Source organism: Lissotriton helveticus, chromosome 8, assembly GCF_964261635.1.
Source record: "Lissotriton helveticus chromosome 8, aLisHel1.1, whole genome shotgun sequence".
Lineage (NCBI taxonomy): Eukaryota > Metazoa > Chordata > Amphibia > Caudata > Salamandridae > Lissotriton > Lissotriton helveticus.
The window spans coordinates 1,457,479,852-1,457,495,245 of record NC_136069.1 but is presented as its reverse complement, the minus strand read 5'-3'; positions in this window follow the sequence as shown (position 1 = coordinate 1,457,495,245).

The following is a 15,394-nucleotide window of genomic DNA, read 5'->3' as shown; positions in this document are numbered from 1 at the left end:
CTCTGAATTTAAGACTGTGCATTGGTACCTACTTCTAAGTACCTAAATGTACCATAAACCCAAAAGCTCTTCTCAGAGCTACCCTACATCTGATCACTCACAATTAGCATTTTACTCTAACTTTTTTCACTAATTTTCAAGAAAGTACGCTCCCCAGAACGCTTCCCGGTTCGCGAACCGGACGCTCCCCACGCAAAAAAACAAAAAAAACATTTTTTTTTGTTTTGCCCTGCGGGGCCCTTTTAAAGCCTCCACATCAAACCTAGGGGGTCAGGGAGCATCTACTATGCCCCCTTATGGTCATTTGCCCCTTCGCTTTCGCCTCCTCTTGTCTCTCGATCCTACCGAGAGACAAGATGGCGGCCGCTACGGACTGTTTGGAATGTTTACAGACGCCGAAGAACCAATCAGCTTCGCAAAGCTCCGTAACGCGAAAAGTACGCGAAGCGGAGCGCTGTTACAGATATATTTCTTTTTTTGAACATTAATTTCTCAAAATCCACTGGAGCACATATATTGAGACCTAGCAAAGGCACATCGGGCTACCAGTCCCTACAATTTTGCCAAGTTTCGTGCAAATCCATTCAGCCGTTCGATTATTATTATTATTTTTTTTTTTGCCCCGCGGGGCCCTTTTAAAACCTCCACATCAAACCTAGAGGGTCAAGGAGGATCTACTATGCCCCCTTATGGTCATTTGCCCCTTCGCTTTGGCCTCCGCTTGTCTCTCGATCCTACCGAGAGACAAGATGGCGGCCGCTACGGACTGTTTGGAATGTTTACAGACGCCGGAGAACCAATCAGCTTCGCTTCACAAAGCTCCGTAACGCGTAAAGTCCGCGAACCGGAGCGCTGCCCGGTCCGCTGTTACAGATATATATCTTTTTTTGAACGTTAATTTCTCAAAATCCACTGAAGCACATATATTGAGACCTAGCAAAGGCACATCGGGCTACCAGTCCCTACAATTTTGCCAAGTTTCGTGCAAATCCATTCAGCCGTTCGGGCTAAAAGTGAGGCCAACCGCCCTATGGAAAACTCAATGTTAAAAACACGTTTTGGGACCCCCCTTTTTTCTCGGCCCCCCCTTGACAAACCCCCCCCAAATTTTCAAGGGCTGCTCAGAAACAAAATGTGCCATTTTCCTGAACATTTCAGCCAATTCCGTCCACAAACGCCAAAGTTATTAGACATAGAATTTTCAAAAATCCCATAGAGAAAAAATCCTAACTATATATACCTACTGGCGACCGCCAGTAGGTAATATATATATATACACACACACAAAGTAAATACACACAAAAAACATTTAAAATAATTACATTAGGCAATAAATAGAATATATGCAAATGTAGAACCACACAAGCTCATTTACTAAAAATACTATAAGCATTCAAATACATTTAAAAATAAGAGCAAATATAAAAAATATAAAAACCAAGCAAATAATAGTATAACATCTGTTTAACCACTATTAGAACAAATGTGCAGTCTTAAAATAGAAATGTGCTATTTCTACTCCACTTTATGCAACAGAAGGAAAGTGTTGGACTTTGTAGGGGTTAGATTTACTATTTCTACTCTAGTCAGTGCAAAAGTAGGGAAAGTGTTGAACTTCGAGGGGGTTAGATTAACTAGTCTTACTACAGTCAGTGCAACAGTAGGGAAAGTGTTGGACTTCAGAGGGATTACATTTACTATTCCTGCTCCAATCTAAGCAACACTAGGGAAAGCAATGAACTTCAGAAGGACAAGATTTATGGTGCCCACTCCAGTCTATGCAAGAGTAGGGGAAGTGTTGGATTCTGAGAGGTGAAACTTACCATTCCCATTCTTTTCTAAACAACAGTAGGACAAGCATTGGACTTCAGAGGGGTTTTAATTTACTATTTTTACTCCAGTTAGCAAAAGAGTCGGGAAAGTGTAGAACTTTGAAGGGGGTACATTTAATATTTCTACTCCAGACTATGCAACAGTAGGCAAGGTTTTGGATTTCGGAGGGGTCAGCTTTACGATTCCTTCTCCAGTCAGTGCACTAGTAGGGAAAGTAAGAAAGTGTTGGACTCCAGAGGAGTTAAATATTAAATTACAATACACAAACATATTTATATTTATTTAATTATTTAAAAAAAGTTAAAATATAACTTTTAAAAAATGGCATAGAATATCAGCTTCACTAATTATAAAAAACAATAATAAATCAGCACTTATCTATTTAATGTAAATTAATAAATAAAAAGTAGATAATTTGAAGTAACAAATTCCATCCCAAATTTTCACATTCACTTACCATCAAATCATTTAAAAAATAAACACAAAACCATTTTATATAATAAATTTCCATACCGTAAATTACATACATTTGCAAATTAATATAAAGATGTGTATATATATATATATATATATCTTTATATATATATATATATATATATATATATATATATATATATATATATATATATATATATATATATACACCAGCAGTCTTCCCCACCTCCGAACAAATGGCGAAATGAAGACACGGACCCCAGGCTGTCGGCAAGGCAGATTTATTGAAGACCTCTCGACGGGCAACGTGTTTCGAGCAACAAGTGCTCGTGTTCACATATATATATATCTCCAAACACTCCCTCCCACGGAGAAAGTAAGGAATGCCGCACTCGCTGGTCTCAAATTAGTGTCCAAAGAAGGATTTCTTTTTATTTTTTATTTCATTTGTAAAGCAACTTCCCAGGTCTACAAAAAGTAGTGGTTCTTTTTGTAGACCTGGGAAGTTGCTTTACAAATGAAATAAAAAATAAAAAGAAATCCTTCTTTGGACACTAATTTGAGAACAGCGAGTGCGGCATTCCTTACTTTCTCCGTGGGAGGGAGTGTTTGGAAGTATTGAATGACGGCGTGGCTCTGCCGTGAATGCTGCACCGAGAGAAGCAGCGCCATGGGTACAGAGTCGAGCCATTTTGTTGGATATATATATATATATATATATATATATATATATATATATATATATATATATATATATATATATCATGCTCCAGCTTGCTCCGGTAATTGAAAGGCACACGAACACACACCAGGCTTCAAGCTTAAGCCTTTAATAAATGGTACAGAAACGTCTGGCTGCCAACCTTTCACAGTCAGATTCCCACTGCCTGACGCGTTTCAAATACATTCTTCCTCAGAGGCTTGTGTGGAAAGTGAAAAGAGCACCGGCTGGCACCAATCACGCCCTTTTTCTGCTGCTAGCACGCCCCCTGATGGGCTGCTCTGGATGAGTCTGCGCTTTGCATTAAGGTTAGTGTAGGCCCAATCCTTTCACAGTGCTCATTAGAAAATGTTCTGTTAGTTTAAAAAGACCTGCAGATAGGTCCCGGCAGCAGCAGCTTCCTAAATCCAAAGAATGTGCCCCACATGCGAGGACCGGCAAATGACGACCCCCGTGGCCCCCAGGTTCTTGGGGTGGGCGTGAGTGGTACCCGCCGGTGCTCTTTGTGTGTGTGTTCGTGTGCCTTTCAATTACCGGAGCAAGCTGGAGCATGATATATATATATATATATATATCTCCAACCATAGCGCAGGTACCCATTCAGGGAGAAGCCAAACACGAAAATCGATTCAAACCTCCTTTATTTCAACAGCTTGCTAGCCGGCTTCCAGCACCAGCATGGTTCACACAAAGGCTGCCAGACGCGTTTCAAGAGACGTTGCTCTCTTCCTCAGTGGAAAACGTTCATCGATGGCTAGGGTGTGCCTCTAAAGTATTCAGTCCCCGCCCCCTAGGCGTGTTAGGTCACAGAGGCATTTCTGGGATCTGTAGTCCATAAACAATTAAGCGAGGCATTCCGTTTTGCATCGGTGGAAAGTAAAATCACAGTGGATTGTGAAGGACACTAGCGCAGTCCGCCGGCCCCGCTTTTCAGTTGTTGAAGGAGTGGCCATGATTCTCCCCTGCAGAGTCTCATAACCTTCGTGTGCTTGTTGCCCTTTAATGGGTGTCAACACTGATTCGGTTAACAGCAGGCTTCCTCCCCACGACCGGGACGGTCGTAATAACTCCAACCATAGCGCAGGTACCCATTCAGGGAGAAGCCAAACACGAAAATCGATTCAAACCTCCTTTATTTCAACAGCTTGCTAGCCGGCTTCCAGCACCAGCATGGTTCACACAAAGGCTGCCAGACGCGTTTCAAGAGACGTTGCTCTCTTCCTCAGTGGCAAACGTTCATCGATGGCTAGGGTGTGCCTCTAAAGTATTCAGTCCCCGCCCCCTAGGCGTGTTAGGGCACAGAGGCATTTCTGGGATCTGTAGTCCATAAACAATTAAGCGAGGCATTCCGTTTTGCATCGGTGGAAAGTAAAATCACAGTGGATTGTGAAGGACACTAGCGCAGTCCGCCGGCCCCGCTTTTCAGTTGTTGAAGGAGTGGCCATGATTCTCCCCTGCAGAGTCTCATAACCTTCGTGTGCTTGTTGTCCTTTAATGGGTGTCAACACTGATTCGGTGAACAGCAGGCTTCCTCCCCACGACCGGGACGGCCGTAATAACTCCAACCATAGCGCAGGTACCCATTCAGGGTGAAGCCAAACACGAAAATCGATTCAAACCTCCTTTATTTCAACAGCTTGCTAGCCGGCTTCCAGCACCAGCATGGTTCACACAAAGGCTGCCAGACGCGTTTCAAGAGACGTTGCTCTCTTCCTCAGTGGCAAACGTTCATCAAAACCATTTTATATAATTAATTTCCATACCGTAAATTACATACATTTGCAAATTAATATAAAGATGTGTATATATATATATATATATATATATCTTATATATATATATATATATATATATATATATATATATATATATATATATATATATATATATATATATATATATATATATATATATATATATATATATATATATATATATATTACCTACTGGCGGTCGCCAGTAGGTATATATAGTTAGGATTTTTTCTCTATGGGTTTTTTGAAAATTCTATGTCTAATAACTTTGGCGTTTGTGGACGGAATTGGCTGAAATTTTCAGGAAAATGGCACATTTTGTTTCTGAGCAGCCCCTGAAAATTTTGGGGGGGTTCGTCAAGGGGGGGCCGAGAAAAAAGGGGGGTCCCAAAACGTGTTTTTAACATTGAGTTTTCCATAGGGCGGTTGGCCTCACTTTTAGCCCGAACGGCTGAATGGATTTGCACGAAACTTGGCAAAATTGTAGGGACTGGTAGCCCGATGTGCCTTTTGTAGGTCTCAATATATGTGCTCCAGTGGATTTTGAGAAATTAACGTTTAAAAAAAGATATATATCTGTAACAGCGGACCGGGCAGCGCTCTGGTTCGCGGACTTTTCGCGCAACGGAGCTTTGTGAAGCGAAGCTGATTGGTTCTCCGGCGTCTGTCAACATTCCAAACAGTCCATAGCGGCCGCCATCTTGTCTCTCGGTAGGATCGAGAGACAAGAGGAGGTCAAAACAAAGGGGGAAATAACTATAAGGGGGCATAGTAGATCCTCGCTGACCCCCTAGGTTTGATGTGGAGGTTTTAAAAGGGCCCCGCGGGGCAAAAAAAAAAAATAATAATAATAATCGAACGGCTGAATGGATTTGCACGAAACTTGGCAAAATATTAGGGACTGGTAGCCCGATGTGCCTTTGCTAGGTCTCAATATATGTGCTCCAGTGGATTTTGAGAAATTAACGTTCAAAAAAAGATATATGTCTGTAACAGCGCTCCGCTTCGCGTAACGGAGGTTTGCGAAGCTGATTGGTCATTCTGTCACTGGGCTATAGTTGGGCTACATCTGGCTGATATTTGGGCTACATTTGTTTTTTTGTGTGTCTGGCGGCCATCTTTGGGCTACATTGGGCTACGTTGGGCTTCATTGGGCTACATTCGGCTAATTAGCAAATAGCTCATCGCAAACTAGGAATGGTAAAGAATCGCTATTTATTCCTTAAAGTTCGCTATTTAGGAAATGCAAAAAACTTTGATGATACATATGGCGGTTCATCTCTAACAAGATAAGAAGCATAGGGATACATTTATGATGACTGGCGCATCACCAGGGATGTGTTAGTCATTCTGTGCCGCTGTTCCGTCACCTATGGTGTGCTGCATTTACAATGCGGCGCATCATGGGGCAAAAACAGCACAGATGCGTGATGTATCTGTGCCGTAAAGGTGGCGCATTGCTGGAGTTGTATCGCAAGTGTGATGAAGCTCCAGCAAGGGTCGGGGGTGCCCCTGTCGCAGGGTTTCTGTTCTCACACAGAACTGTGGACAGAGGATTGGAACCTCGGCGAATGCATTGCTGGAGATGTATCGCAAGTGTGATGAAGCTCCAGCAAGGGTCGGGGGTGCCCCTGTCGCAGGGTTTCTGTTCTCACACAGAACTGTGGACAGAGGATTGGAACCTCGGCGAATTAGGGTGTCCCAAAACTCACGTTAGTAATCAAAAACTCCTTAGCAAGCTAGGTACAGTGTCACATTGGATATAACAAACTCTCAATGTTTAGACAATCCAGAATATGAACTTATAGTACCTCAGGATACGTGGAACTCATGAACAGTCGGTCGTTATAGATTTCTTAGAAACCAGAACATGGAGTTAAGAAGAACAGATGTGTATTTGAAATGTTTATTTACTAATGCCGTCTTCTCAGGCGTAGTACCTTAGATAATAAAAGTACACATATTATCAGTAGCAAAATTACCAGCATAGTTACTAGTACATAAAAAGCGAATGGTGACAGTATGTTAACATGCTGTAAATGAATAAGAGTTAGCAACACTTATAAGCAGCCGCGGGCCGTGGAGGGAGTTACGGTGGGGCAGGGAGGCGGGGAGGGGGAGGGGCAAGGTAGAGAGGGCTCCACCCTGCTTCTCCCCCTCCCCGCCTCCCTGCCCCATCGTAACTCCCTCCACGGCCCGCGGCTGCTTATATCTCACCCTCCCTAATACACATATTATATTATTTGCTAAGAAGGTCTCTTTGTGTTGGTTTAGGGCGTGCCCATACTTTAGTGTCTTAGATTTGAAGGAATCACATCAGCATACACCAGCTCTCTCTTCATGTGAACCGCATCAACTGTTGTGTATGTGTGTTCGGCAAAGCAATATAAAACCCGCCTCATGCCCAGAATTGGCAGAAGTTGCACTTATGTTATGAGTATGAAGTCGTGGAGATCAGACCTCATAACAATTCTGTATCGTGTTGTTCTTGAAACTTTAGCACTCGCTGTACAGATATAGTTTAACAAGTAAAGCAGATAGTAGACCAATAACATATTATTCTCATGTAAACCACGATGAACTACTAGGTGGAAAGCTAAAGCAACAACTAAGTGTCGTGTGCAGAAGTTGCAAAAAAGGAAAAATGGCGTTTAAACCGGTAATGAGCCCATGCTAACTTAACACGGTGTAAAGATATCCAGGACCTAGATGACACCTCCTCATGATCCGGAAACGAACTGAATAAGATAATAGAAGTGCCATCTCATGAGAGCAGATTGCAAGTTTATATGTGGACGGTCCGCAAGGTAAAGCATTAAAAACTAGGAAAATTTAATGCTAAAGAAAAATAAAACAGCCAAGTACTTTATCGAGTCTTAAGCCAATAGGCAAGGTAAATAATAAAAACTTGACAAATAAGTCAATGAATTGTCAATGAAATGCTAGTACTCAGCATATCAAACATGAAAAAGGTCTATGACATAACTGTGTATGCAAAATAAGCTGCAACAGCCTCCAATAGGAAGTCACCGTCTTCATCCGAAAACAGTTCAGCCATCCAATTTAAAAGCGGAAAAGAACATACGTGCTCTCCCAGCACCGGATCCTCTATCACCATCAGAGGACAGCTCGGTGGGTTTTCAAGAAAGCTCTGTTCCAAGAAAGACTGTGCTGCCGCCAGTAAATTCCAGGGACCAAGTAGTCCATGCATCAATGCCACAGCCATAATCCTTTCGCCAGGACAAACCAACTCGTGAGTAATGATAGGAGTCATCAGCTGATTAAAGTCGACGTCAGGAGAAACCGGTCCGCAGAGACACAAATCAATGGCCCAATTGAAATCACAGGTCAGGCAGTGAAATACAGGCTGGACACAGGTGAAGTAGGAGAATCGAAAAGATAATCCATATGCCGTGCTTAATATCGCCAACGGCATTGTGCCATAATATTCTAGCATGCGATTGCGGAACAGTGTCAGCAGCTGCAGGGTGGGAGGTTGCATAGGAGGGACATCCATATTTAAAAATGTAAAAAAGCACAAGAGCGTCCGCTGGTAATGCAAGTAAAAATGCCAATCCACGAACCAGAGTGCAGAAAATAGAATGAAAGGAAGCAGGGATGACTCCAAAGATTTTCTCAAATGAAGTCACGAGACCACTGGTAACAACTTTAAAAAAGTGCGCCAGGGACTTTGTGGAGGATGCGTTAAAGATAGTCGGAAACATGTTGCTGAAATTGAAAGGCAAATCTTAATTGAAAAGGGTGTGCACCTCTGTACGGGTGTTCGCTATGTGAAGTACGAAAGTTTCACGGGCCGAACTCAAGGCCACCTCTCTCTGAGACAAAAGAGCTCTTATTCTTGCCATGCCGTTGAAACGTGTCCCAAGGTTGGTATTTGTGGCCAGATTGAAAACTCCCTATGTTCATGTGTGGGAGGAAATAGAACATTTCTGCAGCAAATAACCCGTTCACTTACTGTTACGATAAAAGGAATACTTTTAATTAACTCAGAACAATCTTCATTATTGAGCATCAAATAACTACCATTTTCCAACAACTTGAACGTGGGGATGATAGCAGGAACTGGCGTGCCTTGCAACACGCAAGCCATATTTGGTCGGTGTTTGTTGCATGAACCGTGTAACTGTATGTGCCTACACATTAGTGAATGATCTTGCGTCTCAGTGCATTCCTCTCCATTCAGATAAACTTCTTGATCATCTTTGAAACATCTGTATGTGTATGGAAGCGACCAAACCTCATGAAGAAAAGCACTACCTAAAGGTTCATAACGACCTATTGGTATATATTTCATACAATTTGAAAACTTATATAAAGCAAAAGGCAGCGTTATTAAACCGTGGATAAGGCATGTTGCCAAAAAACCCGCAATCCTCTGCTGATGATGTCACTGAGCATGTCATGAATGATGTAATATGTGACATCATCAGCAGTGGATTACGGGTAATAGTATCTTTAGTTTACTCCCCTATAGCTGTCTTTCTTTTAACATAAGTGTCTGTTTCCTTCCCTTATACTTACTGTTTTTGGTTCGCTTCCGGTTCGCGTACCGGCGAGCGAACTGGGAAGCGAACTAAGAGATAGAGGTTGGCACAGTTCCAAATATTGTACCAATTTTTTAATAACGGGGAGGTAGTTCTGAAAAGAACTTTTTGTTTTTATTTTTCTGAACATTTTTTTACTGTTTTTGAATTTTTCGGAACAGTTTTATATTTTTTTGGGTTTTTCTTGGAGGGGGCAATGAAAACGATTCATTGTAAAGGGCTCAACAGGAGCAACAAAACAAAAAAAAGAAGTATTTATTATTTTGGGCGTTTCGGACAAACTTGCATATGATAGTCAATAGCTCTGTTGATCAGAGTGATGCTTTTTTCTCCGTAGGAAATGAATCCATCGCAAAATGCGCAGATGTGTTTTACATCACCAAATCTCATTTGTATATTTGGCACCATCTCCCTGCCCTCTGGTCCCGTTACTTCCGGTACAACAGATCTTCTGGCCATAATAGGGAGATTATCTAGGTCGTTCCGAAACTGTGCAGCACTGTAGTTGTTAGGATGCCACCTAGTCATATGGCGATGCATTGTGTAGTTTCCGAAACTGTATTTTTTGTCGGTCCCTCTGGACAGTCTATCTTGACATATAAGGCAAGTTACGTATCTTGCATTTACTTTTTTCTGACCTTTGGGAATTTTTAAAAATTGCCAAATGAAGTTTTCTTTCCGGTGAGACGTCCTGGGCTGCTCAGGCAAAAACTGCCTCTCTTCGTGCTCGTCCTCCTGTTCCTCTTCTTCTTCTTCTTGTAGAATTATAACTTGAGCAGGTGGTCCACTCTTCCTTGGATGTGGTGGAGGTGGTGGGGAAGCACCAGCTGAAGCTACTAAAGAAGCCATTGCTCAGTGATCACAAAGGGTCTTTCTCTCACAATGATGAAAGTCAGAGTGAGGAAAGAAGGAGGGATTTTCATCATTTGGGAAAAACAAGAGTTCTCAACCAATCAAAAGTGTTCATTTTAGATTATATGACCTAGTCTTACATCATTAGGAAACCAAAAGTGAAATGAACCAATGAAAAGTGTTATTACCAAGTCACATGACTTGCTGTGTTTACGTTAAGCGCTTTGCAGGGCCTCCCGGTTTGCTTCCAGAAACCTGCGCTTTGCGACTCGCTTCGCGTACCAGTTCGCTAACGTAGTACGTCATATGACGTATCACGCGACAACGTGAAACGTCATGCGGACGGGAGGCGTCACGATGTTGTTTTGTAACGCGGCACTTGCGGTAAAGAAACGTTTACCGGCTCGCGGTCTATTTCGCGGCATCAAGGTCAGCTAACGGGAAGCTTCCCGATTTGCGAAGCGGGAACGAAGAAAAAAAAATATTTAAAAAAAAAATTATTCATAAACATATAAAATATATTTTTGGATTTAAAGAAGAATACATTTTACAGCTACAGATATTAGCTGTTAAAAAACCAATGAAATTCACAGAAAAAACCATAGGTTATGGACCATATATAGTTAGGAATTAGCATTTACAAAACCTTGAAAATTCACTGAAAAAACCATAGGTTATAGACCATATATAGTTAGGAATTAGCATTTACAAAACCTTGAAAATTCACTGAAAAAACCATAGGTTATAGACCATATATAGTTAGGAATTAGCATTTAAAAAACCTTATTTTACTCACACAAAACCATTGAAATTCCATATATAGTTAGTTGCACTAACTATATATCGCGCACCCGCAATCCACTGCTGATCATGTCACATATTACATCATTCATGACATGGTCAGTGACATCACTGATGACATCACTGATGACATCTCAAATGACATCACTGATGACATCACTGATGACATCTCATTTGACATCATTCTTGTGCTAATACGATAAACCTCTTCAGACTCTAATATAACCTTAGATACACTCAGTGTATACAGACACTCACACACTGCCACTCATCCATGGAGTTACTCACACACCCAGTCAGTCATGCAAAGAAACAATCTCACCTCCATTTCTTCAACTATACAGTTAAACACACCTTACTTATTGAAACATATACTAACACATATTTACTCTCTTATACAATCCCTGATACAAGTTCACAATGATCGATACAACCACTCACTCATTCAGTGGCTCTCATGCACAGTTATTTATATATGCCAACTCTCACATGTACTGTGTTTTACATATGTACTTACTATGACATGTAGCATTGAGATATCCATTCACTCATCAATACACTCATGCACACAGTCAACTGCCCATGTAGCTGTTTCCACATGCACTCTTGAACTCATACACCTAGTGAATAAACTGCTCACACATCTATGCATAGAGTCACACACCTTCCAGCCACCCCCACACAAACTCAATCTCCCATAGAAATACTTGGGCAACCAATTAATAACACATATAGCCTCTCGTATAGCTAATGATCAACACATGCAGCAGTTTACAGAACAACAGACATAATGATGCACAAATTAAGACAGTTTAGTCACTAACCCATGCATTCAGTGAGACACATTTAATCACTCACTCATACAGTCAGTCATGCACCTACTAAATCCTTCATCCAGACACTTATACATCCACTCAAGACATATTTTAACTTTACAGAAAAATACAGTCACTGGATGTTGTCATCAGTGATGTCATCAGTGATGTCATTTGAGATGTCATCAGTGATGTCATCAGTGATGTCACTGACCATGTCATGAATGATGTAATATGTGACATGATCAGCAGTGGATTGCGGGTGCGCGATATATAGTTAGTGCAACTAACTATATATGGAATTTCAATGGTTTTGTGTGAGTAAAATAAGGTTTTTTAAATGCTAATTCCTAACTATATATGGTCTATAACCTATGGTTTTTTCAGTGAATATATATATATATACACCAGCAGTCTTCCCCACCTCCGAACAAATGGCGAAATGAAGACACGGACCCCAGGCTGTCGGCAAGGCAGATTTATTGAAGACCTCTCGACGGGCAACGTGTTTCGAGCAACAAGTGCTCGTGTTCACATATATATATATCTCCAAACACTCCCTCCCACGGAGAAAGTAAGGAATGCCGCACTCGCTGGTCTCAAATTAGTGTCCAAAGAAGGATTTCTTTTTATTTTTTATTTCATTTGTAAAGCAACTTCCCAGGTCTACAAAAAGTAGTGGTTCTTTTTGTAGACCTGGGAAGTTGCTTTACAAATGAAATAAAAAATAAAAAGAAATCCTTCTTTGGACACTAATTTGAGAACAGCGAGTGCGGCATTCCTTACTTTCTCCGTGGGAGGGAGTGTTTGGAGGTATTGAATGACGGCGTGGCTCTGCCGTGAATGCTGCACCGAGAGAAGCAGCGCCATGGGTACAGAGTCGAGCCATTTTGTTGGATATATATATATATATATATATATATATATATATATATATTATATATATATATCATGCTCCAGCTTGCTCCGGTAATTGAAAGGCACACGAACACACACCAGGCTTCAAGCTTAAGCCTTTAATAAATGGTACAGAAACGTCTGGCTGCCAACCTTTCACAGTCAGATTCCCACTGCCTGACGCGTTTCAAATACATTCTTCCTCAGAGGCTTGTGTGGAAAGTGAAAAGAGCACCGGCTGGCACCAATCACGCCCTTTTTCTGCTGCTAGCACGCCCCCTGATGGGCTGCTCTGGATGAGTCTGCGCTTTGCATTAAGGTTAGTGTAGTCCCAATCCTTTCACAGTGCTCATTAGAAAATGTTCTGTTAGTTTAAAAAGACCTGCAGATAGGTCCCGGCAGCAGCAGCTTCCTAAATCCAAAGAATGTGCCCCACATGCGAGGACCGGCAAATGACGACCCCCGTGGCCCCCAGGTTCTTGGGGTGGGCGTGATTGGTACCAGCCGGTGCTCTTTGTGTGTGTGTTCGTGTGCCTTTCAATTACCGGAGCAAGCTGGAGCATGATATATATATATATATATATATATATATATATATATATATATATATATATATATATATATATATATATATATATATATATATATTCACTGAAAAAACCATAGGTTATAGACCATATATAGTTAGGAATTAGCATTTACAAAACCTTGAATATTCACTGAAAAAACCATAGATTATACACCATATATAGTTAGGAATTAGCATTTAAAAAACCTTATTTTACTCACACAAAACCAATGAAATTCCATATATAGTTAGTTGTACTAACTATATATCGCGCACCCGCAATCCACTGCTGATCATGTCACATATTACATCATTCATGACATGGTCAGTGACATCACTGATGACATCACTGATGACATCTCAAATGACATCACTGATGACATCACTGATGACATCTCAAATGACATCACTGATGACATCACTGATGACATCTCATTTGACATTACTGATCACATCACTGATGACATCATTCATGTGATAATACGATGAACCTCTTCAGACTCTATTATAACCTTAGATACACTCAGTGTAAACAGACACTCACAGACTGTCACTCATCCATGGAGTTACTTACACACCTAGTCAGTCATGCAAAGAATCAATCACACCTCCATTTTCACAACTATACAGTTATACACACCTTACTTATTCAAACATATACTAAAACATATTTACTCACTTATACAATCCTGGATACAAGTTCACAATGATCCATACAGCCACTCACACATTCACTGGCTCTTATGCACAGTTATTTATATATGTCAACTCTCACATGTACTGTATTTTACATATGTACTTACTTTGACATGTAGCACTGAGATATCCATTCACTCACCAATACACTCATGCACACAGTCAACCACCCATCCAGCTGTTTCCACATGCACTTTTGAACCCATACATCTATGCACAGAGTCATACACCTCCCAGCCACCCACACACACACTCAGTCTCCCATACAAATGCTTGGGCAACCAATCAATAACCCATATAGTTACTCATATAGCTACTGATCAACACATGCAGCAGTTTACAGAAGAACAGACATAATGATGCACAAATTAAGACAGTTTAGTCACTAACCCATGCACTCAGTGAGACACATTTAACCACTCACTCATACAGTCAGTCATGCACCTACTAAATCCTTCATCCAGACACTTATACATCCACTCATTCTTAAATATGTAAGACATATTTTAACTTTACAGAAAAATACAGTCACTGGATGTTGTCATCAGTGATGTCATCAGTGATGTCATTTGAGATGTCATCAGTGATGTCATCAGTGATGTCATTTGAGATGTCATCAGTGATGTCATCAGTGATGTCACTGACCATGTCATGAATGATGTAATATGTGACATGATCAGCAGTGGATTGCGGGTGCGCGATATATAGTTAGTACAACTAACTATATATGGAATTTCATTGGTTTTGTGTGAGTAAAATAAGGTTTTTTAAATGCTAATTCCTAACTATATATGGTGTATAACCTATGGTTTTTTCAGTGAATTTTCAAGGTTTTGTAAATGCTAATTCCTAACTATATATGGTCTATAACCTATGGTTTTTTCAGTGAATTTCATTGGTTTTTTAAAAGCTAATATCTATAGCTGTAAAATGTATTCTTCTTTAAATCCAAAAATATATTTTATATGTTTATTAATAATTTTTTTTAAATATTTTTTTTGGTTTCGCTCCCGGTCCGCGAACCGGAAAGCTTTCCGTTAGCTCAAATTGATGCCGCGACCCGGTCCGCGAACCGGTAAGAAATCAACATAGTGACGGTATCGCGTTGCCGCGTAATGCGTCTTGTGACGTACCGCGTTAGCGCACCCGGAAGTGCCCCGGGGCGCGGACCGAGGCGCGAAACGCAGCTCCCCGGAAGCGATCCGCGGCGCGTCGCGAAAGCGCGACATATCGCGTTGCCGCGTAATGCGTCTTGTGACGTACCGCGTTAGCGCACCCGAAAGTGCCCCGGGGCGCGGACCGAGGCGCGAAGCGCAGCGACCCGGAAGCTAACCGGGGCGCGTTCCGCAGCGCGTAACATGAGCGTGAGAGGTCATGTGACTTGTTAATAAAACTTTTCATTGGTTCATTTCACTTTTGGTTTCATAATGATGTAAGGCTAGGTCAGGTGACCTAAA